We start from the raw sequence: 27,934 nt of genomic DNA, 5'->3' as shown, positions 1-27,934 counted from the left end.
TAAGACCTGGAGACTGTTATTACACATGCTGCCACTAGGTTTATTTTCTTTTCTTTAAAAAAAAAAAAAAAAACTGTCGCTGTCAGGAGTGGGATTCGAACCCACGCCTCCACGTGGTGACTGCAGACGCTGAACACGCTCCCTGGTGCACAACAGCTTGCACCTCCAGGGACCAGTACTGCTGCTGTCAAGGAGTGGGATTTGAACCCACGCCTCCACATGTGGTGACTGCAGACGCTTAACACGCTCCCTGGTGCACAACAGCTTGCACCTCCAGGGACCAGTACTGCTGCTGTCAGGAGTGGGATTCGAACCCACGCCTCCACGGGAGACTGCAACCTGAACACAGTGCCTTAGACCACTAGGCCATCCTGACTGCTGACATTGACATGCTCCCTGGTGACACAAGAGTTTGCACCACCAGGGACTTCAGTACAGATCTGCTGTCCAAATCAGACATTGGGGCCCCTGGTGGGACTTCTGGCAAAGCCAGAGGGGACATTGGGATGTCATTTGAAAGCTAATTACCAGACTGAGGTGAGGGAGCAGTTCTTGGGGCTGTGTGGTGCTCTGTTGGGCATTTGTGCACCCTCAAGCCTGCACCACAAGGACCACTTTTATCCATGGACAGCCAGGCTCTGACCTCCTGAATTCAAATTCCATTTGGAGCAGGGGGACAAGTGATGTTGCTGTATGTAGGTGGCCTCCTGGATGATGTTCCTGCCAAGCTTGATTTGCCTGACCCCTTCGGCAGAGTAGTTAAGGGGATTGAGAACCCCCAAGACTGCCCCAGACTGAAAATGTCTTTTCAAATCTGCTGTCCAAATCAGACATTGGGGCCTCTGGTAAAGCCAGAGGGGACATTGGGATGTCATTTGAAAGCTAATTACCAGCTTCTTTTTCATTACTTTAGTTCTGCAGACAGATGGTAAACGCCATTGTCTGTAAAGACCCCGTTACACACTGCGATATCGCTAGCAATATTTTTGAACCCCTCTCCATAATCTTTGAAAATTCTTGGAGAACAGGAGAAGTGCCAGAAGACTGGAGAAGAGCAAATGTTGTTCCTATCTTCAAAAAGGGGAAGAAGGTGGACCCAGGCAACTATAGGCCGGTGAGTCTGACTTCTATACCAGGAAAGATCTTTGAACAAATTATTAAACAACATGTATGTCAATACCTGGATAAGAATGAAGTGATTAAACAGAGTCAGCATGGGTTTCTAACTAATAAGTCATGTCAGACTAACTTAATTTCCTTCTATGACGGTATCACTGATTGGGTGGATCAAGGAAATGCTGTAGATATAGTATATCTTGACTTCAGCAAAGCATTTAACAAAGTCTCTCATACAATCCTTATTGAAAAAATGACTAAGTATGGAATGGACAAGGCAACTGTTAGGTGGATTCATAACTGGCTTAGTGATCGGACCCAAAGAGTGGTCGTAAATGGCTGCACATCCAGTTGGAAGAATGTCTCAAGTGGGGTACCACAGGGCTCTGTCCTGGGCCCTGTATTGTTCAACATCTTTATCAACGATTTAGATGAAGGAATTGAGGGTAAACTGATTAAATTTGCTGATGACACAAAGCTAGGAGGGATAGCTAATACTAGAGAAGAGAGAGAGAGGATTCAAAAAGATTTAAATAAACTGGAGAAGTGGGCAGAAACTAACAGAATGGTTTTTAACAGGGAGAAATGCAAAGTACTACATCTGGGCAATAAAAATGAAAAAAGCATATATAGAATGGGAGGAATAGGGCTAAGTGACAGCACATGTGAAAAAGACTTGGGTATACTAATAGATCACAGACTGAATATGAGTCAACAGTGTGATGCAGCAGCAAAAAAGGCAAATGCAATTCTAGGATGTATTAACAGAAGCATACAGTCTAGATCACGTGAAGTCATTATTTCCCTCTACTCCTCTTTGGTCAGACCTCATCTGGAATATTGTGTCCAGTTTTGGGCACCACATTTTAAAAAAGACATCAACAAACTGGAGCAAGTTCAGAAAAGAGCGACCAGAATGGTGACCGGTCTGCAAACCCTGTCTTATGAGGAAAGGTTGCAGGATTTGGGAATGTTTAGTTTGCAAAAGAGAAGACTGAGAGGAGACTTAATAGCTGTCTACAAATATCTAAAGGGCTGTCACATTGTAGAAGGATCAACTTTATTCTCATTTGCACAAGGAAAGACTAGAAGCAATGGGATGAAACTGAATGGGAAGAGACACAGATTAGATATTAGAAAAAACTTTTTGACAGTTAGAGTGATCAATGAGTGGAACAGGCTGCCACGAGAAGTGGCGAGTTCTCCTTCAATGGAAGTCTTCAAACAGAGGCTGGACAGACATCTGACTGGGATGATTTAGCGAATCCTGCTTTGAGCAGGGGGTTGGACCAGATGGCCCAGGAGGTCCCTTCCAACTCTACGATTCTATGATTCTATATTGCTGTAAAGTCACCGATTTTGTGACGTTGCAGCGATATTGCTAGCGATATCCCTGCATGTGATACTTACCTCCGACCGGCTCCCCCGCTGGTTATCACTGATCGCGCGAGAAGCTCCTGGTCCATTCCTCGTCGGCCACTTCCTGCTGGGCTTCCTGTGGCGCCCAGGGCGGGAGGACGCAGGATCGCCGCGTCTGACAGGTAAGTAGCGATCCCCGTCCCCAGCAATGTCGCTGGTGAGATCTGCCTGTGTAGCAGCTCACTAGCGACCACCTAGCGATGCACCAGCGATCCTGACCGCGTCATATCGCTAGTCGGGATCGCTGGTGCATCGCTAGGTGTAACGGTACCCTAAGTGTTACAATGAGTCACTTCTAACTGGCTAGATAGAAAAGTTGCAGACTCTGTAATCTCAGGATAAATTACCGTATTTTTCGGACTATAAGATGCAACGGACCATAAGAACACCCCAATTTTCAGTAGGAAAATAGGGGGAAAAAAAATAATGTGTCAAATGGGGGTCCGTCTTACAGTCCGAATTCAGCTTACCTGGGAAGGGATCTGGCACAGGTGAAGTAGTCACAGGGGTCATTCAGTGGTCCAGGCTCGTGCGGTGGCGGCTCTGTGCTAGGGCAGGTTGGTTGTGCTGGGGCAGCTGCGCTGGGGGAGGGGCAGCAGCAGCGCTGAGGCAGGGGCAGCAGCAGCGCTGAGGCAGGGGCAGCAGCAGCGCTGAGGCAGGGGCAGCAGCAGCGCTGAGGCAGGGGCAGCAGCAGCGCTGAGGCAGGGGCAGCAGCAGCGCTGAGGCAGGGGCAGCAGCAGCGCTGAGGCAGGGGCAGCAGCAGCGCTGGGGCAGGGGCAGCAGCAGCGCTGGGGCAGGGGCAGCAGCAGCGCTGGGGCAGGGGCAGCAGCAGCGCTGGGGCAGGGGCAGCAGCAGCGCTGGGGCAGGGGCAGCTGCGCTGGGGCAGGTGGGCTCGTGCGGTGGCGGCTCTGTGCTAGGGCAGGTTGGTTGTGCTGGGGCAGCTGCGCTGGGGGAGAGGCAGCTGCGCTGAGGCAGGGGCAGCAGCAGCGCTGGGGCAGGGGCAGCAGCAGCGCTGAGGCAGGGGCAGCAGCAGCGCTGAGGCAGGGGCAGCAGCAGCGCTGAGGCAGGGGCAGCAGCAGCGCTGAGGCAGGGGCAGCTGCGCTGGGGCAGGGGCAGCTGTGCTGGGGCAGGTGGGCTCTGTGGTGGTGGCAGCGGGCGGCGCTCTGCGGTGCGGTGGTGGCAGCGGGCTGTGCTCCGGTACAGGGACGGCGGCTCCGCCGCGATTTCTTCGCAGCCCGGAGGCCCCCGCACTTCCCTTGCTGGCCGCCGCCATGTTGCAGTGGCCTCCGGGAGCATGGACGCCGGAAAGAATCTGCCGCAGACCTCAAAATTTGAAATCTCATTTTCAAAAGTGAGAGCCGGCTAATGGTGCCAAAAATGAGAGCAATAGCTTTAACAACCGGTTCCACCGAACCGGGGAGAACCCGCTGAATCCCACCCCTGGCTGCGCCCCGAGGGCTCATAGTGCTGCGCTGTGTGGAGTGGGATTCGAACCCACGCCTCCACGTGGTGACTGCAGACGCTGAACACGCTCCCTGGTGCACAACAGCTTGCACCTCCAGGGACCAGTACTGCTGCTGTCAGGAGTGGGATTCGAACCCATGCCTCTACGGGAGACTGCCCCGAGGGCTCATAGTGCTGCGCTGTGTGGTGCGGGGTGGGCAGGGTCAGCGCTGCGCCCCCAGGGCTCATAGTGCTCCGCTGTGTGGTGCGGGGTGGGTGGGGTCAGCGCTGCGCCCCCAGGGCTTATAGCGCTGCGCTGTGTGGTGCGGCGTGGGCGGGGTCAGCGCTGCACCCCCAGGGCTCATAGTGCTCCGCTGTGTGGTGCGGGGTCATCTCCCATCTCCTCCCTGGCTCTGTGCTGCTGTGTAAGATCGCTTAGTGGTGGGGGAGGGGCGGCAGTGACTGGCCGGTGGGCAGGGTCACTGTGCTATGGGAACCAAGATCCGGCCTGCATAGAAGGTGGAAGAGGGAGGAGTCGTGTGACACGCCGAGCTGCCTGTGACTCATCCCCTGGCTCGGGGGGCGGAGTCAGCGCCGTGCAGCACACAAACAGTCTCTCCCTGGCTTGCAGTACAGTGAGGCTGGGGGATGGGCGGCCGGGCTCTGTGTCACGTGGCTCCGAGCCCACCCCCTGCTTTCTCGGTCTAACTGCAGCAACAATGACGTCACCTGAGCGCCAGATTTGAACCTTGGAGCTGCCGGCCGGTAACTGTATGCCTGTATGGGGTCAGCTGTGGGGGGAGGCAGGGGGTCCCTGCAGAGTGTATGGGGTCAGCTGTGGGGGGCACTGCGGGTAGACAGGGGGTCCCTGCAGAGTGTATGGGGTCAGCTGTGGGGGGCACTGCGGGTAGACAGGGGGTCCCTGCAGAGTGTATGGGGTCAGCTGTGGGGGGCACTACGGGGGAGACAGGGGGTCCCTGCAGAGTGTATGGGGTCAGCTGTGGGGGGCACTGCGTGGGAGACAGGGGGTCCCTGCAGAGTGTTTGGGGTCAGCTGTGGGGGGCACTGCGTGGGAGACAGGTGGTCCCTGCAGGGGGAGGTGAGGACAGTGTATGGGCACAGCTGTGGGGGGCATGGCGGGGTACAGGCGTTCCCTGTGGGGTAGGGGAGGGTTAGGGGGGCTGTGTTGTCACTCTGCTGTGAACACTAATTATGAATGCAATATTTCCCTTATTAATTATTGTTTTTTTATTTCTCTGTCTCTCAGTAGGTAACACTTGGGGCAGTCGCCCGCTCTCTGTGTGTCTGCTGGCAATATACGCTCGTAGAAAAAGGGGTTAATGTACCAGTACAATTCATAGGACTTAATTTTTATTCTATGTCAAAATTCAATAATTTACTTTTCCCTTTTTTTTCCAATAGGTAACAAGGCATCGTGGACACTAAACTGGCTCAAGAACTGGCGGGACAAGGACACCAAGTTTGCGTAATGGACGACATCGCTATGGAGGAACACAGCTCTCCGGCCACCATCATCATGTGGAGCAGCTAAGCCTCTTCATCCTCGGTTTGGGTAAGTGACAATCCATGTATGTATGGTCTAAGGAGCGGTCATGGCACATGTACATACATGTATGTGTAAACATGTATATACAGTCAGCTGTCATGGCACTCGGGAAGTCACACCAGGGGGCTGTGTGGCCCTGTAGGCCTCTACACCACCACACAGCCTCCCGCAACCCGCTCTACAGCACCACACAGCCTCCCGCAGCCCCGTCTACACCACCACACTTCCTCCTCCAGCCTCTGTCTCCCCCCTCCAGTCCCTGACGCCCCCCCCTCCAGCCTCCTTCCTAATTTAGAGCTTTTGGGTTTTTTTATCAGCATAAATTGTCATTTAAGAAACGATTGTCCATTCAAGAAGAGATTTGTGTTGGCAGATTATCCTAGGAAAGCGTGTTAGATGATAATAATCGTGCTGCCCATCTCACCCGACGAGCAAGCAGCACCAGGGTGGATAAAAATCTTGAATTTTTAAAAAAAAAAAATCAAAAAAAATCAAGATTTTTTTGATTTAAATCAGATTTTTTTGATTTAAATCATTTGATTGCAGTTTTCATAATGTGATTTCAAACGGCAAACAAGTCCTTGGATATCCTTTTGACAGTATTTGCACTTTGCTCTTGCACCTTTCTTTCCAAGATCTGCTGCTGGCATCTCAACAAAATGAACCCAAATAGGGTCTCTCTTACGACCTGCTGCCATGGCTCACACAGATCACTTATGAAGTTTGATTGTTACTACAGCCTGAGCCAAGCACTGCTGATGTTACTACAGCCTGAGCCAAGTACTGCTGACTATCCAACAAGTTTGGGCATGTCAACTGAATGCAGGGAAAAAGAAACTAAACCAAAACTGAAACCAAGCTAGAAGTGTGGAATTAAAGGGGCAGTATGAACAAAATGTGGAGGCTATTAATAGTTTATACAATTAAGACATGCTGCTTTTAAACACCTACCTATTGCCATATAGTAAAACAAAAAAGATTTTTACTTACTTTGGGGTCCCCCCCTCACCCTGGCGTTAGATCGTTGCCCCTAGTTTCGTCCGTGTAACTATGGGCGCACATGCACACTGCTCTCACTTCTCATTTTAATCGTGATTTATATTAAAAAAAAACCTTTTGATTTAAATCAGTGATTAAAATCATGATTTAAATCGATCCGATTTAAATAGAAAAAAATCTTTTGATTTAAATCGTGATTTAAATCATGATTTAAATCGGCGTGATTTAAATCAATCCACCCTGAGCAGCACCCTTGTTCGTTGGGTGAATTGACCTTTTAAGGGAGCCCGACGTACTCACTAAATTGTCCCTATCCCTAAGTTTTTTTGGATGCAGATTGCTCTCACACGAGTGTTTTTTTGATTTGGAAAAGAAAGAAATGAGGATGGAGAATCAAAACTTTAAGGCTAAAAAATATACTCACACATATATACACCAACTGTATAGACACACATATAAATATTTATGGTGTATACATTAGGCTATAAGACCTGGAGACTGTTATTACACATGCTGCCACTAGGTTTATTTTCTTTTCTTTAAAAAAAAACAAAAAAAAACTGTCGCTGTCAGGAGTGGGATTCGAACCCACGCCTCCACGTGGTGACTGCAGACGCTGAACACGCTCCCTGGTGCACAACAGCTTGCACCTCCAGGGACCAGTACTGCTGCTGTCAAGGAGTGGGATTTGAACCCACGCCTCCACATGTGGTGACTGCAGACGCTTAACACGCTCCCTGGTGCACAACAGCTTGCACCTCCAGGGACCAGTACTGCTGCTGTCAGGAGTGGGATTCGAACCCACGCCTCCACGGGAGACTGCAACCTGAACACAGTGCCTTAGACCACTAGGCCATCCTGACTGCTGACACTGACATGCTCCCTGGTGATACAAGAGTTTGCACCACCAGGGACTTCAGTACAGATCTGCTGTCCAAATCAGACATTGGGGCCCCTGGTGGGACTTCTGGCAAAGCCAGAGGGGACATTGGGATGTCATTTGAAAGCTAATTACCAGACTGAGGTGAGGGAGCAGTTCTTGGGGCTGTGTGGTGCTCTGTTGGGCATTTGTGCACCCTCAAGCCTGCACCACAAGGACCACTTTTATCCATGGACAGCCAGGCTCTGACCCCCTGAATTCAAATTCCATTTGAATTCAAATTCAACACAAAAAACACAAAAAGTTGTGCATACAACTTATACCACAATGAGCAGATTACTAATAAAACAATCCACCAGGAGTTAACAGTGGACATGTGGAGCTTTCATGTAGCCTCACTGTGCCCAGTAACATTGGCTGGTCACCCTACATGAGAAAAAATTGTAATATTCCAATATTCAAAACTCTGTCCCTGTCTAATTTCTTTGTAACAAGACATCAGATGATCGTAGATAAAGGCATTTTATTCAACTTTTCACAAAGTTAACAGAGAGGCTGTAAAAACATCAAGAGACATTTTTGGGCTTAAAAAAAAAAAAAAAAATTTAAACTGATGAATCAGCTGGTAAGTTTTTTTGGATGTACAGTGGTCAGATGGATTTGAGAAGGACGTTCTCTCGGCAGACGGGTGCCTGTTATACCCTATAGAATATATTCAGTGTACACGTCCTGGTGTGAAAAGAACCTAATATATATATTTTTTTTTTTTACTCCAAAAACAGAAAAAAAAACAGAGTGAAGGCCATCAGTTTCCACCAGACACAAACAAACCTAAGTTTGCTTCGGCCAGAAATCACTCGAAATAAAAGGGTTTCCAGGAGCTTCAGGCCCCTGAAGCTTAAAACTAGTGAAGAGACTGGGGGGGGTGAAAACTAAATTATATATATATACACACCACCTGCCCAGACTGGACTGATGACGACCCGACCAGAACCCATGTGAGGCCTAGTCGGCCCCGGTAACTGAAAAGGCCACTACTGTTATGCTTTTAATCCTTTCCCAGTCATATAAAAGAATTTTAAAAAAAATGGCCGGAGAGTTGTTATATGGCGCAAGTTCCCCCCCCAAAAAAAGTTTCTAACACATTCAGTTACAAATGTGTAATTTTCCTACATCTGAGGGGGAAAAGGCCACCATGGAGGTGTGTGTAAGAAGGTATGGCCGCTCCCAGGGTCCTCCATCACATACAGAGGCCTAGAGACATCACCGGCCTCACACGCCCCGAACTACGCGCACAGACTGAAGAAGAAGGGGCTCCGCCATTACCGGAGGAGATTGTGCGCCTCCATGCTGCGGTTCTGGAGCACACCACGGCCACACGGAGCGGGGTGGACGGCATTATGGTATCAGGCCGCCGAGATCTCCCCCTCACGAAAACCTCCTGACTCGGCGGAGACACGGTGAGGAGGACCGCAGCCGCTGCTACAGATGGCGGCACTTCCGCCTGTGCCCCGCCACCACAGGAACTAAAATGGCGGCCGGGCGGGGAAGTGACGTGTGGTGAGGAGACGTGGGAGGCCGGACTGAGTCATGGAGGAGGCGACGGTGGTGTCGTAATGTTTGCTGTGGAGAGAGCGCAGCAGAGGAGCGGAGCTGTCAGCGGGGAAGAGCGCGGCACAACACAAAGCCCGGAGGAGGGAGCGGCGACACCCCGCAGAGGACAGAAGGGAGACGGTGTGTGGGGGGAGAGAGTGGGGGGAGCAGAGGCTGAGCATGGGGGGGGGGGAGCAGAGGCTGAGCATGGGGGGGGGGAGCAGAGGCTGAGCATGGGGGGGGGAGCAGAGGCTGAGCATGGGGGGGGAGCAGAGGCTGAGCAGGGGGGGGGAGCAGAGGCTGAGCAGGGGGGGGGAGCAGAGGCTGAGCATGGGGGGGGGGAGCAGAGGCTGAGCATGGGGGGGGGAGCAGAGGCTGAGCATGGGGGGGGGGAGCAGAGGCTGAGCATGGGGAGGGGAGCAGAGGCTGAGCATGGGGGGGGGAGCAGAGGCTGAGCATGGGGGGGGGAGCAGAGGCTGAGCAGGGGGGGGGAGCAGAGGCTGAGCATGGGAGGGGGAGCAGAGGCTGAGCATGGGGGGGGGGAGCAGAGGCTGAGCATGGGGGGGGGAGCAGAGGCTGAGCATGGGGGGGGAGCAGAGGCTGAGCATGGGAGGGGGAGCAGAGGCTGAGCATGGGGGGGGGGAGCAGAGGCTGAGCATGGGGGGGGGGAGCAGAGGCTGAGCATGGGGGGGGGAGCAGAGGCTGAGCATGGGGGGGGGGAGCAGAGGCTGAGCATGGGGAGGGGAGCAGAGGCTGAGCATGGGGGGGGAGCAGAGGCTGAGCATGGGGGGGGGAGCAGAGGCTGAGCAGGGGGGGGGAGCAGAGGCTGAGCATGGGGGGGGAGCAGAGGCTGAGCATGGGGGGGGGAGCAGAGGCTGAGCATGGGGGGGGGGAGCAGAGGCTGAGCATGGGGGGGGGGAGCAGAGGCTGAGCATGGGGGGGGGAGCAGAGGCTGAGCATGGGGGGGGGAGCAGAGGCTGAGCATGGGGGGGGGAGCAGAGGCTGAGCATGGGGGGGGGAGCAGAGGCTGAGCATGGGGGGGGGAGCAGAGGCTGAGCATGGGGGGGGGAGCAGAGGCTGAGCATGGGGGGGGGGAGCAGAGGCTGAGCATGGGGGGGGGAGCAGAGGCTGAGCATGGGGGGGGAGCAGAGGCTGAGCATGGGAGGGGGAGCAGAGGCTGAGCATGGGGGGGGGGAGCAGAGGCTGAGCATGGGGGGGGGGAGCAGAGGCTGAGCATGGGGGGGGGAGCAGAGGCTGAGCATGGGGGGGGGGAGCAGAGGCTGAGCATGGGGAGGGGAGCAGAGGCTGAGCATGGGGGGGGAGCAGAGGCTGAGCATGGGGGGGGGAGCAGAGGCTGAGCAGGGGGGGGGAGCAGAGGCTGAGCATGGGGGGGGAGCAGAGGCTGAGCATGGGGGGGGGAGCAGAGGCTGAGCATGGGGGGGGGGAGCAGAGGCTGAGCATGGGGGGGGGGAGCAGAGGCTGAGCATGGGGGGGGGAGCAGAGGCTGAGCATGGGGGGGGGAGCAGAGGCTGAGCATGGGGGGGGGAGCAGAGGCTGAGCATGGGGGGGGGAGCAGAGGCTGAGCATGGGGGGGGGAGCAGAGGCTGAGCATGGGGGGGGGAGCAGAGGCTGAGCATGGGGGGGGGAGCAGAGGCTGAGCATGGGGGGGGGGGGAGCAGAGGCTGAGCATGGGGGGGGGGGGAGCAGAGGCTGAGCATGGGGGGGGGAGCAGAGGCTGAGCATGGGGGGGGGGGGAGCAGAGGCTGAGCATGGGGGGGGGGGGAGCAGAGGCTGAGCATGGGGGGGGAGCAGAGGCTGAGCATGGGGGGGAGCAGAGGCTGAGCATGGGGGGGGAAGCAGAGGCTGAGCATGGGAGGGTGGAGCAGAGGCTGAGCATGGGGGGGGGGAGCAGAGGCTGAGCATGGGGGGGGGAGCAGAGGCTGAGCAGGGGGGGGGAGCAGAGGCTGAGCAGGGGGGGGGAGCAGAGGCTGAGCAGGGGGGGGGAGCAGAGGCTGAGCAGGGGGGGGGAGCAGAGGCTGAGCATGGGGGGGGAGCAGAGGCTGAGCATGGGGGGGAGCAGAGGCTGAGCATGGGGGGGGAGCAGAGGCTGAGCATGGGGGGGGGGGAGCAGAGGCTGAGCATGGGGGGGGGGAGCAGAGGCTGAGCATGGGGGGGGGAGCAGAGGCTGAGCATGGGGGGGGAGCAGAGGCTGAGCATGGGAGGGTGGAGCAGAGGCTGAGCATGGGGGGGGGAGCAGAGGCTGAGCATGGGGAGGGGAGCAGAGGCTGAGCATGGGGGGGAGCAGAGGCTGAGCATGGGGAGGGGAGCAGAGGCTGAGCATGGGGGGGAGCAGAGGCTGAGCATGGGGGGGAGCAGAGGCTGAGCATGGGGAGGGGAGCAGAGGCTGAGCATGGGGGGGGGAGCAGAGGCTGAGCATGGGGGGGGGAGCAGAGGCTGAGCATGGGGGGGAGCAGCAGAGGCTGAGCATGGGGGGGGAGCAGAGGCTGAGCATGGGGGGGAGCAGAGGCTGAGCATGGGGGGGAGCAGAGGCTGAGCATGGGGGGGAGCAGAGGCTGAGCATGGGGGGGGAGCAGAGGCTGAGCATGGGGGGGGAGCAGAGGATGGTGCTTGGGGGGCGGAGCCGGAGCTGGAGTGTGGTGGACGGGAGATAAAACACAACCTTAGTATGTAGGGCTGTGGAGTCGGAGTCGGAGCTCATTTTGGTGGAGTCGGAGTTGGTATAAAATGGACCGATTCCGACTCCTAAAATATATAATAAATTGGGTACAGTAATTCAATGCAGAATGTGCTGAATATTTTTTCATAGGAATTTGGGAAAGTTATGAAATGTCCTATAAATGGCTGTTCTATTCCTGATCTAAGGCTACATTCACACACAGCGTTTTTGCTGCGTTTTTTGAGGATACGTTTTTCAGTTGCAAAAGCAGATCAGCTTTTTAAAAACTGCATCACCTGAAAGGTTTTTGAGCTCATAGATAATGTTTTCAATATCAGAGCAGATTTCTAATCTGCTTTTATTTATATATCTGTCTATCCATATCATATCTGTACCAAAAAGAATGAAAGCCGGATAGCACACAGACTAACACTCCTTTTTTTTAGCACCAGTCAGGTCCACCTCATAGCTGCCCAAAAGGACGCCCAGGACAGGCATTGCTCGTCTTCAGTAACATCAACTGATAGTTGGAATAAATAGACTGCATTCACCACCACATCTTCTTAAGGTGCAGGCTTTATTTTCAAGTGTAGGGGTGTGCAGTATGAGGTTCTGCCCCCCCAGGTTTGATCCTGGCTACGCCCATGATGTGGATGTAGCCTGAGGATCTAGGCTTTGTCTTAACCGAGATAAGTCATAGTGTGTGTGTGTGTGTGTGTGTGTATATATATATATATATATATATATATATATATATATATATACACACACACTACAGACCAAAGGTTTGGACACACCTCAATCAAAGCGTATTCTTTATTTTCATGACTATGGTTTAATAAGTGGGATTTCTTGCCTTATAAATGGGGTTGGGACCATCAGTTGTGCAGAAGTCTGGTGGATACACAGCTGATAGTCCTACTGAATAGACTATTAGAATTTGTATTATGGCAAGAAAAAAGCAGCTGAGTAAAGAAAAACGAGTGGCCATTATTACTTTAAGAAATGAAGGTCAGTCAGTCCGAAAAATTGGGAAAACTTTGAAAGTGTCCCCACGTGCAGTGGCAAAAACCATCAAGCGCTACAAAGAAACTGGCTCACATGAGGACCGCTCCAGGAAAGGAAGACCAAGAGTCACCTCTGCTGCGGAGGATAAGTTCATCCGAGTCACCAGCCTCAGAAATCGCAGGTTAACAGCAGCTCAGATCAGAGACCAGGTCAATGCCACACAGAGTTCTAGCAGCAGACACATCTCTACAACAACTGCTAAGAGGAGACTTTGTGCAGCAGGCCTTCATGGTAAAATAGCTGCTAGGAAACCACTGCTAAGGACAGGCAACAAGCAGAAGAGACTTGTTTGGGCTAAAGAACTCAAGGAATGGACATTAGACCAGTGGAAATCTGTGCTTTGGTCTGATGAGTCCAAATTTGAGATCTTTGGTTCCAACCACCTTGTCTTTGTGCGACGCAGAAAAGGTGAACGGATGGACTCTACATACCTGGTTCCCACCGTGAAGCATGGAGGAGGAGGTGTGATGGTGTGGGGGTGCTTTACTGGTGACACTGTTGGGGATTTATTCAAAATTGAAGGCATACTGAACCAGCATGGCCACCACAGCATCTTGCAGCGGCATGCTATTCCATCCGGTTTGTGTTTAGCTGGACCATCATTTATTTTTCAACAGGACAATGACCTCAAACACACCTCCAGGCTGTGTAAGGGCTATTTGACCAAGAAGGAGAGTGATCGGGTGCTACGCCAGATGACCTGGCCTCCACAGTCACCAGACCTGAACCCAATCGAGATGGTTTGGGGTGAGCTGGACCGCAGAGTGAAGGCCAAAGGGCCAACAAGTGCTAAGCATCTCTGGGAACTCCTTCAAGACTGTTGGAAGACCATTTCCAGTGACTACCTCTTGAAGCTCATCAACAGAATGCCAAGAGTGTGCAAAGCAGTAATCAAAGCAAAAGGTGGCTACTTTGAAGAACCTAGAATATAAGACACATTTTCAGTTGTTTCACACTTTTTTGTTAATTATATAATTCCACATGTGTTAATTCATAGCTTTGATGCCTTCAGAGTGAATCTACAATTTTCATAGTCATGAAAATAAAGCAAACTCTTTGAATGAGAAGGTGTGTCCAAACTTTGGTCTGTACAGCCATGGCTAAAAATTTTGAGAATGACACAAATAATAATTTTTACAAAGTCTACTGCTTCATTTTTTCTAATGGCAATTTGCATATACTCCAGAATGTTATAAAGAGTGATCAGCTTAACAGCAATTACTTGCAAAGTCGATATTTGCCTAGAAAATGAACTTTATCCCCCAAAACACATTTCAACATCATTGCAGCCCTGCCTTAAAAGGACCAGCTAACATCATTTCAGTGATTGCTCCATTAACACAGGTGTGGGTGTTGATGAGGACAGGGCTGGAGATCAATCTGTCATGATTAAGTAAGAATGACACCACTGGACACTTTAAAAGGAGGCTGGTGCTTGGCATCATTGTTTCTCTTCTGTTAACCATGGTTATCTCTAAAGAAACACGTGCAGTCATCATTGCACTGCACAAAAATGGCCTAACAGGGAAGAGTATCGCAGCTAGAAAGATTGCACCTCAGTCAACAATCTATCGCATCATCAAGAACTTGAAGGAGAGAGGTTCCCTTGTTGCCAAAAAGGCTCCAGGGCGCCCAAGAAAGACCAGCGAGCGCCAGGACCGTCTCTTAAAAGTGCTTCAGCTGTGGGATCGGACTACCAGCAGTGCAGAGCTTGCTCAGGAATGGCAGCAGGCAGGTATGAGTGCATCTGCACGCACTGTGAGGCGGAGACTCTTGGAGCAAGGCCTGGTCTCGAGGGCAGCAAAGAAGCCACTTCTCTCCAGAAAAAACATCACGGACAGACTTATATTCTGCAAGAGGTACAGGGAGTGGACTGCTGAGGACTGGGGTAAAGTCATTTTCTCTGATGAATCCCCTTTTCGATTGTTTGGGACATCTGGAAAACGGCTTATTCGGAGAAGACCAGGTGAGCGCTACCACCAGTCTTGTCTCATGCCAACTGTCAAGCATCCTGAAACCATTCATGTGTGGGGTTGCTTCTCAGCCAAGGGAATGGGCTCTCTCTCAGTCTTGCCTAAAAACACAGCCATGAATAAAGAATGGTACCAGAATGTCCTCCAAGAGCAACTTCTCCCAACCGTCCAAGAGCAGTTTGGTGATCAACAATGCCTTTTTCAGCATGATGGAGCACCTTGCCATAAAGCAAAGGTGATAACTAAATGGCTCAGGGAACAAAACATAGAGATTTTGGGACCATGGCCTGGAAACTCCCCAGATCTTAATCCCATTGAGAACTTTTGGTCAATCATCAAGAGACGGGTGGACAAACAAAAACCTTCAAATTCAGACAAAATAAAAGCATTGATTTTGCAAGAATGGACTGCTATCAGTCAGGATTTGATCCAGAAGGTGATTGAGAGCATGCCAGGGAGAATTGCTGAGGTCCTGAAGAAGGGTCAACACTGCAAATATTGACTTGCTGCATTAACTCATTCTAACTGTCAATATAACCTTTTGTTACTCATAATATTGTTGCAATTATATTTCTGTATGTGATAAAAACATCTGACAAACACACATAAAAACCAGAGGCCAGCAGATCATGTGAAAATATAATATTTGTGTCATTCTCAAAACTTTTGGCCATGACTGTACTGTATACATGTAATCGATATTATACAGCGTATTACATATTTACAATTTATTACAGTTTTTTGTGTTCTAAAGTTGTATTCCTATAAATCGATATGTTCTATCTAAATATCTTGATTATTGGATCATAGAAATTATTAAATGTCTGATGTTCACATTGTACTACAATAAATTTTTCACTTAAATATAAGCAATATATGTCGGAGTCATGGAGTCGGAGCCGGTGTAAGGGAAATTGAGGAGTCGGAGTTGCAGGTTTGGCTTACCGACTCCACAGCCCTGGCTAGGTGTACGGAGCGGAGCCGTGTGTGTACGAGGTGTACGGAGCGGAAACCTGTATACACTATATACACCTGTATTCCCCCAGCTTCAGTCGCAGACTCCTGTGTACACTGTATACACTCGTATACCCCCAGCTTCAGTCACAGACCCCTGTGTACAATGTATACACATGTTTACCCCCAGCTTCGTTCGCAGACCCCTGTGTAAGCTGTATACACCCGTATACCCCCAGCTTCGGTCACAGACCCCTCTGTGTACGCTGTATACACCCATATACCCCCATCTTTGGTCACAGACCCCTCTGTGTATTCTGTATACACCCGTATGCCCCCAGCTTCGGTCGCAGGCCCCTCAGTGTGCACTGTATGAACCAGTATACCCCCAGTCAGTCAGACACCTCGCTGTACGCTGTATACACCTGTAATCACACCAGCTTTGGTCACAGACCCCTGTGTGTAGGCTGTACACACTCGTATATCCCCAGCTTTGGTCGCAGACTCCTGTGTAAGCTGTATACCCCCCAGCTTCGGTCGCAGCCCCCTGTGTATGCTGTTTACACCCATATACCCCCAGCTTCGGTAACAGCCCCCTGTGTACGCTGTATACACCCATATACCCCCAGCTTTGGTCGCAGACCCCTGTGTACGCTGTATACCCCCAGTTTCGGTTACAGACACCTCTGTGTACTCTGTATACACCCGTATACCCCCAGCTTCGGTAACAACCCCCTGTGTACGCTGTATACACCTGTATACCCCCAGCTTTGGTCGCAGACCCCTCAGTGTGCACTGTATACACCCGTATACCCCAGCTTCGGTAACAAACCCCTGTGTACACTGTATACACCTGTATACCCCCAGGTTTGGTTGCAGACCCCTCAGTGTACGCTGTATACACCCCCTATCTGTGCTGATGGGGAAACACGGACATGAGAGGAGCACCGTAGGTCAAATAGGGGACTCGTGGCATCTGTGAAAAACATGATAAGTCATGTGAAGGGGCCGTACAGTCACATAATAGGAAACAGCAGAATTGCCATCTTTTTCTACATCCCACCTCGCAAACAGCAGAATAAAAACAAGTCCTACATGTCCCCCAAACTACTCTGCTAAATTCCCTCTGGCTCCGTTGCCGATGGTTCAGGCTCCCTGATGGTTATTCACTTTGCAGCTATAATATAAGGTGAAGCCACAAGACCTCTGCAGCCCAGTGCTGAGACTGACTGAAACCCCCAGAGCCACAAGACCACTACAGCCCAGTTCTGAGACTGACTGAGAACCCCGGAGCCACAAGACCACTGCAGCCCAGTGCTGAGACTGACGGAGACCCCTGGAGCCACAAGATGACTGCAGCCCAGTGCTGAGACTGACGGAGAACCCCGGAGCCACAAGACCACTGCAGCCCAGTGCAGAGACTGACGGAGACCCCCGGAGCCACAAGACCACTGCAGCCCAGTGCTGAGACTGACGGAGACCCCTGGAGCCACAAGATGACTGCAGCCCAGTGCTGAGACTGACGGAGAACCCCGGAGCCACAAGACCACTGCAGCCCAGTGCAGAGACTGATGGAGACCCCCGGAGCCACAAGACCACTGCAGCCCAGTGCAGAGACTGACGGAGACCCCTGGAGCCACAAGACAACTGCAGCCCAGTGCTGAGACTGACGGAGAACCCCGGAGCCACAAGACCTCTGCAGCCCAGTGCTGAGACTGACGGAGACCCCCAGAGCCACCAGACACCTTCAGCCCAGTGCTGAGACTGACTGAAACCCCCAGAGCCACAAGACCACTGCAGCCCAGTGCTGAGACTGACGGAGACCCCTGGAGCCACAAGACAACTGCAGCCCAGTGCTGAGACTGACGGAGAACCCCGGAGCCACAAGACAACTGCAGCCCAGTGCTGAGACTGACGGAGAACCCCGGAGCCACAAGACAACTGCAGCCCAGTGCTGAGACTGACGGAGACCCCCGGAGCCACAAGACCACTGCAGCCCAGTGCAGAGACTGACGGAGACCCCTGGAGCCACAAGACAACTGCAGCCCAGTGCTGAGACTGACGGAGAACCCCGGAGCCACAAGACCTCTGCAGCCCAGTGCTGAGACTGACGGAGACCCCCAGAGCCACCAGACACCTTCAGCCCAGTGCTGAGACTGACTGAAACCCCCAGAGCCACAAGACCACTGCAGCCCAGTGCTGAGACTGACGGAGACCCCTGGAGCCACAAGACCACTGCAGCCCAGTGCTGAGACAGGCAGAGACCTCCCGGAGCCACAAGACCCCTGCAGCTTAGTGCTGAGACTGGCAGAGAAGCCTGGAGTCACAAGAACACTGCAGGCCAGTGCAAAGAGTGGCAGAGACCCCCAGAGCCACAAGACCCTTTGTCAGGGATTTTTTATGTTCCAATTAGAAATCGTCCAGACCTGAATAAGTAAGATGTTTCTTTATTGGACATGCTGGCACGGAGAGAGAGAATGACAGCCACACTAGGTGTGGGCCGTCCTCTGTCTAACTCAATACATATTCTTAAGAGTTTAAATAGGAAAAGAAGGCGTTGAAAACACTACATTTGCAAGAAAAATAGTACATGCAATTAGAATAAGCGTAGCTGTTAATCCTTATCTACGTTACCAGAGAAGTCATGCAAGATAAGGAAAACCAGCTAACGTTCACAAAAAGTAACACCCAAAGGTAACACCCATATGTTCACAATACGTAAGCTAAAAAGAGTTTCAAAGTCTAGGCAAAATAAATGGCTTATGCAATCATGTGTGCATGTATACTGTGGATGCACGCATATATATATATATATATATATATATATATATATACATACATACACATGCACATAAAAGAAAGAACTTTATTACAATTATTATAACATTCCCTCATCTTGTAATAAAATCATCTATCTGTACACATTGGGGACAGATTTCTTTTTGTCAGATTTCACAGAACATCTTCATATAATATAGATGGAGAGTAATATGTTCAGTAAATTTATCATTAAGTCCCAACATTTTCATTCTTCCAAGGTCTCCATTCCTTGATACATAGGTTTTGTTATGGCAGAGTCAATCAGTCTTTGAACAAGTCCTCTAATGCATAGAATAGCGCAGTGTCCACAAACAATCAGCACTCCGGCCACGATGGTAAGAGATGTCAACACAGAAGTGAATAATCCGGACCATTTCCCAAACCATCCTTCAGTCCAGGAATATGTCGTCATATCCAGAGTTCTCAGCTAATTCATTAGGCAGTCAGTCCATCAAGAGCTTTGGAGATACTTCCATCAGGATCTGTATCAGGGATAAACGTGCAACAAAAATCCTCCAAACATTTTATATTCACCTCCCTTTTCTGCTAAGAACTTGTCTAATGCCATCCTATTCTACCAAGCCATGAGAGGAGTTGGTCCTAATTGCTCAGCTATCCCTTTAACTGCATCTCGGGTATAATTAGCAAATCTCTGCTGGTTATAGTATAAGTAGTTTATCCAATCTACATTTTTATTTATAATCACCCACCAAATTATGGATTCCCACCCAGCTGCTACCTGGATCCTAGCCTTGTACTCGGTGGTCACTCCCCTGGGAACTCCAATGTCAACTCTGTAGATACTAGAATGGAAGGATCCTTGCAGAGTTTCATGCTTCTGTCTCTTCCACTACGTACCTTTGGCCATATCCCTGTTGACAACAGGTGGAACGGAATGATTAGCTGGACCACCGCACAATCCCCTCGGGAACCATGTGGTAGTCTGGCTCTTATCCTTTATCACCGCATAACCACCATATATCCGCTCTCAGGGTAGTGTGGTCTGACCATATGGCTGAGTACTTGGCCCTGTGGGAGACAATGATCCATTCTCTACAAGAGTCGCCTTGGAGCTCTCCGAAGTCGTGTCCATGCCCTGGAAGACTAAAACAAGTATAGTTACTAGGATTAGCAATCACCTGTGGTGGGACATCCGGTTTCTCTAGTGGAGGATATAAAAATGATAATATTTTACATTTTCCTTCCCTTTCTGAGCAGTTATAAGTTTTACCATACAACTTAAAATTTTTTTAAGGTTTTTGCAATATATTTAAGCCATTCTAACCATTCATTCTTCTCACAGCCTCTCTCTAGAGCTAGTTTATCTTCATTAGTTAGGTTAGACAATCTAACTATGAACCCTATGGACTCTGTTATGGTTCTCTCTGGCATACCTTCCTTGGGTCTATGTATGCTATTATTCTGAACTTCTATGTAGAAATGTCCTATTGGGTCTGTTCCTGACATATCAGCTCCTAAACCTTTGATCCCTCATCTTAGGGTTTTTTAAAAGTTCTCAGTAGCTGATTACAATTATTCTTATTTGTGTAAGGGGATCTCCTTTCTCCTAATGGAGAATCAGGCTTTAAAATCTATGTAGCCATAAGGCTTATACCTATAGTCTCGGGCTGCAGTTGTCCATGCTGCTTTACTCCAGTCACACATCCATTACCTCTGCTATTAGAGCTCATAACACAGACATACTTATCAGACTCTAGTTTCACAGCTTGTTCCCTGTCTCTGCATCATTTATACAACAGACAGAAATCCACTAACATGGCGGCCTCCTGCCCGATTTCAAAAGTAAGATTTAAAGTCCTAAATCTGAAACCATTCTACCACCCTGGACTTTCCTCTCCTGCTGGGTCTATTACCCTCCACTCTCCCATCACTATGGTCACGAAGAATATACCTGTGACTAACCCTGATGTACACATCCTAGATCTGACCGTCTTGTCCGGGAAGGGGGATGAATGGGAGACTTCACCAGTTTGAGACAAGCTTTCCCTTGTGGAAAACCTCCCTTTGTAGCTGGACTTTGACAAGCAAGTCAGATCTTACTCTGTCCCTACCTGTCTGACAAGTTTACAGTGTGAGAGATGGATCCAGGAATCTTGACCACAGTAGGAGTAGTCCACAGGACCTGGTAAGGACCTTCCCACTTGAGATGGTGCTGGTGTCTCTTCTTTATCACCTTCACAAGGCCCCAGTCTGCAGGTTTCACGATCTCAGGTTTTGTTAGTGGGTTTCCTGGAACAAAACTACGAGTAGAAACTTCTTTGTGAGTTAATATCTTAGCCATATATTCTGTAATGTACAATCAACTTCCTCATCTATCCTTCTAAAGGGTTTTAGCTGAGGTAACAGAAAAGATCTCTCATATATAACTTCAAAGGGTGTTACCCCTACAGATGTCCGTGTGACATACATATTTAGTACAACCAATAGGAAACAGTACAACCAATTTTTCCTGTTTCCTGCATGGTCTTTGTCAACCTATTTTTCAAGCTCCCACTGTGTCCTTCAACCAGTCCGGCTGAATGAGGATGACAGGCACAGCGGTTTCCCAACTCAATTGACAATGTTTTAGGTAATAATAACATTACTTAGTATACTATATATTTTCTGGAACCCCAAATCTGGGTATGATTTCCAATAGAAGGGCCTTCGGTACCATTAATGCAACAGGGTGGACAGCTTCAATCCACCTGCTGAAAGCATCCATAATAACAAGGCCGGACTTTTTCCCTCACACTTGTTCAATAAAATCCATACAAATGTGTTGGAATAAGTGTTCAGGGTGAGGACATTGTCCTCTCTCTGGTCTCAGGTTCCCTTAGGAATTATTTTTTTGCACAAGTAATGCAGATTAAACAAAAAAATTTTAATAGTTAGTAAATCCATACATCATAAATACGTAACATATGACCTCTACCATCCCTCCTGTTGAGACATAGCTTATGCCATGGCTCAATACTGTGACATATCTTAGGAGGTCACTGGGCAGTTCATACATATAGGTCATCTGTAAAGATAACCCCTTTGGTTACCAATTTGTTTTTATTCTTTTTTAATGCCAATAGCATGTCATCCACATATAAGAGCATCTGGCTACCTTCTGGTGACTCACATTGAGCTAGGTTAGCCGATTTTACCTGGAAACAATAGTAGGTGATTCACAGTACCCTTGTGGGATTCCGGTGAATGTATACCTGCTCCCCTTATATGTGAATACAAACCAAACCTGGCTCTCTGGATGTACCAGGATGCTGAAGACATCACTGTAAAGACCTTATGTTCCGGCCTCCAGTCATTCAGCAGAGTATGGGGGTCCGGCACTGTGGGGGCTCTTGGAATCACAGCCTTGGTTACAGATGGGGGCGCCCTCCCTACTGGAAACAAGGCTGTGTTACAAGGTGAGCTGGACAGGGTATAATCACCCCTATTATCGATCCCACATCTGCAGGTCATGAGGACCACAAAGATCCTGGGTATGTGGTCAATTCCTCCTCTAATTCTGGGAAAGGATCAGCATTTCTCACTCGTTCCCCTGCCTCGCTGCAGGTGGACACTGGGTTTAGAAATGGTGTTCCACTTTAGTACTTGTGACCATACCTGCAGTCTGGCATTGTAGAATGAGCCATCACCCAAATCCTCCCATCGTTACTTTCCTTACACTCCAACAAAATCACCAAGGAATTTCCATGATCTACCTTACATCTGGAGAGGGAAACATGTGGCTCGGGGCCTCTAAAAAGCAAAAACAACAATTTAATTTGTTCTGACAGATTACAACTGATAGTAGAAACAAAATAGGAGAGAAGAGGGGGCGCTCCTGGTGTGATACCCGGTGGTCAAAGAGAGTAGGTTAAGAACAAAGTCCACTAACCTGCCGTGGTTATGCTGCCGGAATAACCACGTTTGCAGAGCCTGCTGTGCTTATCGTGCACCATTCGTCATCCTGGCTTCCAGGTTCCAAGGTTAGCCGGTCACAAGGGGCGTCACGTGATGCTGATGTCAACACAGGTCCTCCGACTTTCAGGCCTTGCAGGATGGTTGGAAGCCTGCTGGGTCCGTGCTGCACCAAGCCGCTCACCCAAGAAGGGTGTAAAATGATGCATCACCTGATAAAGGTGCATTCACTGCCGAAAAGCTTTGTGAGGACATAATGACCAAGTAAAGAAGTTTCTTTTCCATCCAACACAAGTGTCTGTCTTGGTCTGAGCGCCCTAATCAGCCATTCTTCTCTTTCCTTGTAGTTTACAACTGGCGACACAGTTCCCTTATGATCCCAGTATAGAGTGTCCAAGAACACTCCACAGGCAGAGACACAGCGTCGGACTGGAGCACCTCGGGCCCACCAGAGAAAATCATTCTTGGGGCCCACTATGTAGCTACATAGAAATAAATACAAGACCACCAATTGTGTGGTAAAACACACTAATATCAGGGTATAATATAAGGTAGTACACGTCTTAATTATGTAGCAGGGGTTGGGGTAGAATCATAGAGGGGTAGGCCTAGAATATAATGTAGCCTCCCTCATAAAATATAATGCAACCCCCTCATAAGGTATAACACAGTCCCCACCATAGAATGTAATGTAGCACCCTCATAGGGCATAATGCAGCCCCCCCATATAGTATAATACAGCACCAACACAGAATATAATGCAGCCTCCCCATAGAGAATACTGTAGCCCCCTAATAGGGCATAATGCAGCCCCCCCATATAGTATAATACAACACCAACACAGAATATAATGCAGCCTCCCCATAGAGAATACTGTAGCCCCCTAATAGGGCATAATGCTGCCCCCTCATATAGTATGATGTAGCCCCCCAGAATATAATGTAGTCCCCTGAGAGAATAATGCCGCCCCACCACAGAATATAATGCAGCCCCCCATAGAGTATACTGTAGCGCCCTCATATAGTATGATGTAGCCCCCCAGAATATAATGTTCCCTGAGAATAATGCAGTCCCCATCAGAATTTAATGTAGCCCCCTCATAAAGTATATTGCAGCCCCTCTCCACCCCCATCATTGTCCTCACCACCTCCATCATTTCCTTCTCCCCCACCATCCCTATCATTCTCCCCCACCACTGCCTATTCCATCACCTCAATCATTGCCTCCTCCCCACCATCATTGTCCATTTTATCACCTCCATCATTGCCTCCCCCACCACCATCATTGCCCATCACATCCATCATTGCCTCCCCCACCGCCATCATTGGCCATCACCTTCATTATTGCCTCTCCCCACCACCATCATTGCCCATCACCTCCATTATTGCCTCCCCCACCTCAATCATTGCATCCCCACCTCCATCATTGCCCTTCACCTCCATCATTGCCTCCCCACCAATCATTGCCCATCACCTCCATCATTGCCTCCCCACCATCATTGCCCATCACCTCCATCATTGCCTCCCCCACCACCATCATTGCCCATTACCTCTATCATTGTCCATCACCTCCATCATTACCCATCACCTCCATCATTGCCCATCACATCCATCATTGCCTCCCCCACCGCCATCATTGCCCATCACCTCCATTATTACCTCCCCCCACCACCATCATTGCACATCACCTCCATTATTGCCTCCCCCACCAATATCATTGCCCATCACCTCCATCATTGTCTCCCCCACTGCCATCATTGCCTCCCTCACCAATATCATTGCCCATTACCTCCATCATTGTCCATCACCTCCATCATTACCCATCACCTCCATCATTACTCATCACCTCCATCATTGGCCATCACCTCCATCATTGCCTCCTCACCACGATCATTGCCCATCACCTCCATTATTGCTTCCCCATCAATATCATTGGCCATCACCTCCATCATTGTCTCCCCCACTGCCATCATTGCACATTACCTCCATCATTGTCCATCACCTCCATAATTGCCCATCACCTCCATTATTGCCTCCCCCCACCACCACCATTGCCCATCACCTCCATTATTGCCTCCCCCAACAATATCATTGCCCATCACCTCCAGCCTTGTCTCCCCCACTGCCATCATTGCCTCCCCCACCAATATCACTGCCCATTAACTCCATCATTGCTTCCCCCACCAATATCATTGCCCAACACCTCCATAATTGTCTCCTCCACTGCCATCATTGCCCATCACCTCCATCATTGTCTCCCCCACTGCCATCATTGACCATCACCTCCATCATTGCTTTCCCCACCAATATCATTTTCCATCACCTCCATCATTGCCTCCCACCACCCCTCACACATACACACAGCACCGGTCCGCATCACTCACTCACATAGCAACTCATCACACACACAGCACCGCATCACTCTCACACACACAGCACCACATACACACAGGCACACAGCACAACTCAGCTCCCCGCAGCAGCAGCAGCACATCCCGGAAGCCTCTTTCTCTCTGGCAGCTTTCCCTCTGATACAGAACGCTGGATGATGATGTCATCCCGCTGGGCTGTCACAGACAGGAAACGCCCAGAAAGCAGGAAGCCGGGAAGTGCTGCGGCTGCGGGGAGGTGTGATGTGCTGTGTGCCTGTGTGTGTATGTGGTGCTGTGTGTGAGAGTGATACGGTGCTGTGTGTGTGGTGCTGTGTGTGAGAGTGATACGGTGCTGTGTGTGTGGTGCTGTGTGTGAGAGTGATACGGTGCAGTGTGTGTGGTGCTGTGTGTGAGAGTGATGCGGTGCAGTGTATGTGGTGCTGTGTGTGAGAGTGATGCGGTGCAGTGTATGTGGTGCTGTGTGTGAGAGTGATACGGTGCAGTGTATGTGGTGCTGTGTGTGAGAGTGATACGGTGATGTGTGTGTGGTGCTGTGTGTGAGAGTGATACGGTGCAGTGTATGTGGTGCTGTGTGTGAGAGTGATACGGTGATGTGTGTGTGGTGCTGTGTGTGAGAGTGATGCGGTGCAGTGTATGTGGTGCTGTGTGTGTGAGAGTGATACGGTGCAGTGTGTGTGGTGCTGTGTGTGTGAGAGTGATACGGTGCAGTGTATGTGGTGCTGTGTGTGAGAGTGATACGGTGATGTGTGTGTGGTGCTGTGTGTGAGAGTGATGCGGTGCAGTGTATGTGGTGCTGTGTGTGAGAGTGATGCGGTGCAGTGTATGTGGTGCTGTGTGTGAGAGTGATACGGTGCAGTGTATGTGGTGCTGTGTGTGTGTGAGAGTGATACGGTGCAGTGTGTGTGGTGCTGTGTGTGTGAGAGTGATACGGTGCAGTGTATGTGGTGCTGTGTGTGAGAGTGATACGGTGATGTGTGTGTGGTGCTGTGTGTGAGAGTGATGCGGTGCAGTGTATGTGGTGCTGTGTGTGAGAGTGATGCGGTGCAGTGTATGTGGTGCTGTGTGTGAGAGTGATACGGTGCAGTGTATGTGGTGCTGTGTGTGAGAGTGATGCGGTGCAGTGTATGTGGTGCTGTGTGTGAGAGTGATACGGTGCAGTGTATGTGGTGCTGTGTGTGAGAGTGATACGGTGCAGTGTATGTGGTGCTGTGTGTGAGAGTGATACGGTGATGTGTGTGTGGTGCTGTGTGTGAGAGTGATGCGGTGCAGTGTATGTGGTGCTGTGTGTGAGAGTGATGCGGTGCAGTGTATGTGGTGCTGTGTGTGAGAGTGATACGGTGCAGTGTATGTGGTGCTGTGTGTGAGAGTGATACGGTGCAGTGTATGTGGTGCTGTGTGTGAGAGTGATACGGTGATGTGTGTGTGGTGCTGTGTGTGAGAGTGATGCGGTGCAGTGTATGTGGTGCTGTGTGTGAGAGTGATGCGGTGCAGTGTATGTGGTGCTGTGTGTGAGAGTGATACGGTGCAGTGTATGTGGTGCTGTGTGTGTGAGAGTGATACGGTGCAGTGTGTGTGGTGCTGTGTGTGTGAGAGTGATACGGTGCAGTGTATGTGGTGCTGTGTGTGAGAGTGATACGGTGATGTGTGTGTGGTGCTGTGTGTGAGAGTGATGCGGTGCAGTGTATGTGGTGCTGTGTGTGAGAGTGATGCGGTGCAGTGTATGTGGTGCTGTGTGTGAGAGTGATACGGTGCAGTGTATGTGGTGCTGTGTGTGAGAGTGATGCGGTGCAGTGTATGTGGTGCTGTGTGTGAGAGTGATACGGTGCAGTGTATGTGGTGCTGTGTGTGAGAGTGATACGGTGCAGTGTATGTGGTGCTGTGTGTGAGAGTGATACGGTGATGTGTGTGTGGTGCTGTGTGTGAGAGTGATGCGGTGCAGTGTATGTGGTGCTGTGTGTGAGAGTGATGCGGTGCAGTGTATGTGGTGCTGTGTGTGAGAGTGATACGGTGCAGTGTATGTGGTGCTGTGTGTGAGAGTGATGCGGTGCAGTGTATGTGGTGCTGTGTGTGAGAGTGATGCGGTGCAGTGTGTGTGGTGCTGTGTGTGAGAGTGATGCGGTGCAGTGTATGTGGTGCTGTGTGTGAGAGTGATACGGTGCAGTGTATGTGGTGTTGTGTGTGAGAGTGATACGGTGATGTGTGTGTGGTGCTGTGTGTGAGAGTGATGCGGTGCAGTGTATGTGGTGCTGTGTGTGAGAGTGATGCGGTGCAGTGTATGTGGTGCTGTGTGTGAGAGTGATGCGGTGCAGTGTATGTGGTGCTGTGTGTGAGAGTGATGCGGTGCAGTGTATGTGGTGCTGTGTGTGAGAGTGATACGGTGCAGTGTATGTGGTGCTGTGTGTGAGAGTGATACGGTGATGTGTGTGTGGTGCTGTGTGTGAGAGTGATGCGGTGCAGTGTATGTGGTGCTGTGTGTGAGAGTGATACGGTGCAGTGTATGTGGTGCTGTGTGTGAGAGTGATGCGGTGCAGTGTATGTGGTGCTGTGTGTGAGAGTGATACGGTGCAGTGTATGTGGTGCTGTGTGTGAGAGTGATACGGTGCAGTGTATGTGGTGCTGTGTGTGAGAGTGATGCGGTGCAGTGTATGTGGTGCTGTGTGTGAGAGTGATGCGGTGCAGTGTATGTGGTGCTGTGTGTGAGAGTGATGCGGTGCAGTGTATGTGGTGCTGTGTGTGAGAGTGATGCGGTGCAGTGTATGTGGTGCTGTGTGTGAGAGTGATACGGTGCAGTGTATGTGGTGCTGTGTGTGAGAGTGATACGGTGATGTGTGTGTGGTGCTGTGTGTGAGAGTGATACGGTGATGTGTGTGTGGTGCTGTGTGTGAGAGTGATACGGTGCAGTGTGTGTGGTGCTGTGTGTGAGAGTGATACGGTGATGTGTGTGTGGTGCTGTGTGTGAGAGTGATACGGTGATGTGTATGTGGTGCTGTGTGTGAGAGTGATACGGTGCAGTGTATGTGGTGCTGTGTGTGAGAGTGATGCGGTGCAGTGTGTGTGGTGCTGTGTGTGAGAGTGATACGGTGATGTGTGTGTGGTGCTGTGTGTGAGAGTGATGCGGTGC

At 50.6% G+C, this 27,934-nt stretch overlaps 1 protein-coding gene, 1 long non-coding RNA gene and 2 other non-coding genes across 4 annotated transcripts in view; 1 reads left to right on the top strand and 3 right to left on the bottom strand.

Annotated features, from left to right (window-relative positions):
* The window catches only part of LOC141100541 (uncharacterized), a 66,707-nt gene extending 57,821 nt beyond the window's left edge, over positions 1-8,886 (bottom strand). The window contains exon 1 of the mRNA XM_073589103.1: positions 8,751-8,886. The gene's annotated coding sequence lies outside the window, so the exon portion shown is untranslated. The remainder of the gene's footprint in view (positions 1-8,750) is intronic.
* TRNAL-CAG (transfer RNA leucine (anticodon CAG)) lies at positions 294-376 on the bottom strand. The gene has a single exon. It is a non-coding gene; the product is annotated as a tRNA-Leu (tRNA).
* On the bottom strand, positions 7,325-7,407 carry TRNAL-CAG (transfer RNA leucine (anticodon CAG)). The gene has a single exon. It is a non-coding gene; the product is annotated as a tRNA-Leu (tRNA).
* Positions 8,887-8,931: 45 nt separating the features above from the next.
* LOC141100542 (uncharacterized) overlaps positions 8,932-27,934 on the top strand; it is a 62,936-nt gene continuing 43,933 nt past the window's right edge. Inside the window, exon 1 of the long non-coding RNA XR_012234712.1 lies at positions 8,932-9,158. This is a non-coding gene — a long non-coding RNA (uncharacterized lncRNA). The remainder of the gene's footprint in view (positions 9,159-27,934) is intronic.

Source organism: Dendrobates tinctorius, unplaced genomic scaffold (assembly GCF_039654945.1).
Source record: "Dendrobates tinctorius isolate UK_male_01 unplaced genomic scaffold, ASM3965494v1 ptg000106l, whole genome shotgun sequence".
In the NCBI taxonomy this organism is placed as follows: Eukaryota; Metazoa; Chordata; class Amphibia; order Anura; family Dendrobatidae; genus Dendrobates; species Dendrobates tinctorius.
The sequence above is the reverse complement of the archived record's forward strand: the minus strand, read 5'-3'. Positions and strand labels throughout refer to the sequence as shown.